General features: G+C 42.8%; 1 protein-coding gene across 2 annotated transcripts in view; it reads right to left on the bottom strand.

Annotated features, from left to right (window-relative positions):
- The window catches only part of LOC113649686 (rho GTPase-activating protein 42), a 73,081-nt gene that overhangs the window by 41,066 nt on the left and 29,515 nt on the right, over window positions 1-2,500 (bottom strand). The gene's annotated exons all lie outside the window — the stretch shown is intronic.

Raw genomic sequence — 2,500 nt, 5'->3', positions numbered from 1 at the left:
TGGCGAAAATCTCTAGAATCATGTGACCTGCAGACGAGGCTGAGATCAAACACACACATTACTCATTACACTATACATAAAACACACACATTACCCACACACACACACACACACACACACACACACACACACACACACACACACACACAGACACACACAGACAACACAGATGACACAGACACACACAGACACACAAACACACACAGACACACAAACACACACAGACACACAGACACACACACAGACACACAGACAACACAGATGACACAGACACAAACACACACAGACACACAAACACACACAGACACAAACACACACACACAGACACACATACACAGACACACACACACACACACAGACACACACACAGACACACACACACACACAGACACACACACAAACACACACACACACACACACACACACACACACAGACAGACATACACACACACACACACACACACACACACAAAGACACACATACACACACTCACAGACACACAAACACACACAAACACACACACACACAAACACACACACACACACACACACACACACAGACACAAACACACACACACACACACAGCATGAAGCTCGTTTTCATTCTGTGTAAAATAAATTAGAAGTAATTCTGACACTTTCATTCTCCCCATTAATAAATTAAATAATAAATTAATTAATAAATGAAATAATCTTTAATATTCTGACCAGATTATGAACATCATTTGAATGATTTATGAGCAGAACTTCACACAAACTTTCTCCTGCCGTTTCTGCAGCAGTATCTGAGAGCGCAGACACACTCCAGTGTTTTTATATTTATTTCTATCTGCGTATTTCTGAGACGACGCTGTAAAGCAGGTCAGGTATGAAAAGTGAAATATGATTCATGAGGCAGCAGCGTGGACATTTTTCATTACTGCAGATGACAGAAAGGCTGATTTCACTCGCTGTAGCGTTTCTCTGCCGTGTCGCCAAACATCAGCGTGGTGGCTCTCACACACACTGCGACAGATTGGAATCACCTGAGATCAGCTCAGATGCTCTCGCTGCACCAGGATGAGAGTGGAGCTATTTTTAGGGCATCAGATCAAACAGACGCTCGGTGAGAAAAAGTATCTCATCATCTCACCTGTAACTTTTACTAAAAAATCCACACCTCAAGCCCAAAAGCTCCAGACGATGTCTTTCGTTCTGCTGCTCACTTTCATCTTATACAAAGAGTTTTCATCAGATTTTATTCTTAAAGCAGTTTGTACACTTTATCTCACCTCCTGTATCTGAGCGACATTAATCACGGCTTCACATTGTGTCATTATCACTGGGGGCTTATTAAAGACTTTTAAAGGGTTATATTTTACACCTTTACAATTTAGTCTTTGTCTTCAAAATGTAGTGTTATTAAATAAAGTAAATCTCTGTTCAGGGTTCTGTTCAGGGTTCTGTTCAGGGTTCTGTTTACAACTTCAGCTGAACTGCACAGTGAGTCACCTGAAGTAAACACAGTAACGTCAGACACACGCAGTGAGAGAAAATAAATGAATGGAGCAAAACCACAGAGGAAAATGCAGGAATCAGCATCTGGAGCTGGACAATGTTGTAGGAGTGAATATGAGCCTGCTGAGAACTCACACACACACACACACACACACACACACACACACACACACACACACACACACACACACACACACACACACACACAGACACACAGACAGACACACACACACAAACACAGACACACACACAGACACACACACACACACAAACACACACACACACACACACACACACACACACACACACACACACACACACACGCACAGACACACAGATACACACACAGACACACACACACACACACACACACACACACACACACACACACACACACACACACACACACACACACACACACACACACACCTTACTAACAGTGTGCTTGGGGACGACTCCATCATCAGAAACATCCTTAAAAGTTAAAACTGGACTCTCTCCATCTCTCCATGTTGTCTTTATAAGAAAAGGTTCAATTTCAGTTTAATTCTGTTTCATCAGAAAGGAGGTTTATAGAAATCAACAGACTGTCTGATATCTAACAGAGGTTCCTCTAGAAATGACAAGAAACCCTCTTGATGTTATTGTTGCAGCCTGATGAGGAAACTGTGCAGAACTTCTGCATCTGTAGTTTCTGTGAGACAAACAGTTTCCATAGCTGTGTAAGTGAGTGCATGTTTGGGAGCTCAGGTTCCTCTGAGCCTGGTTGTATCTGCTGAAGCTTTTCTCTCATGGCTCAGGAGCTCATCATGATGTGAGGCTCATTTCATAAAGGCACAAAGCCGAGCAACAGAAAAACTTTTCTATCTTTAGTTTAGATTGAAACTATTGTGTGAATCCTGACCAAGTCCCTGCTGTCTGTGATCAGCAGGCAGACAGAGCGTGCTTAGAGTGATAGAACATGATTGGCTGCAGTCTCTGTGTGGGCGGGACAACGTTGTGG

This window comes from Tachysurus fulvidraco, chromosome 13 (assembly GCF_022655615.1).
Source record: "Tachysurus fulvidraco isolate hzauxx_2018 chromosome 13, HZAU_PFXX_2.0, whole genome shotgun sequence".
Taxonomy (NCBI): Eukaryota; Metazoa; Chordata; class Actinopteri; order Siluriformes; family Bagridae; genus Tachysurus; species Tachysurus fulvidraco.
The sequence above is the reverse complement of the archived record's forward strand: the minus strand, read 5'-3'. Positions and strand labels throughout refer to the sequence as shown.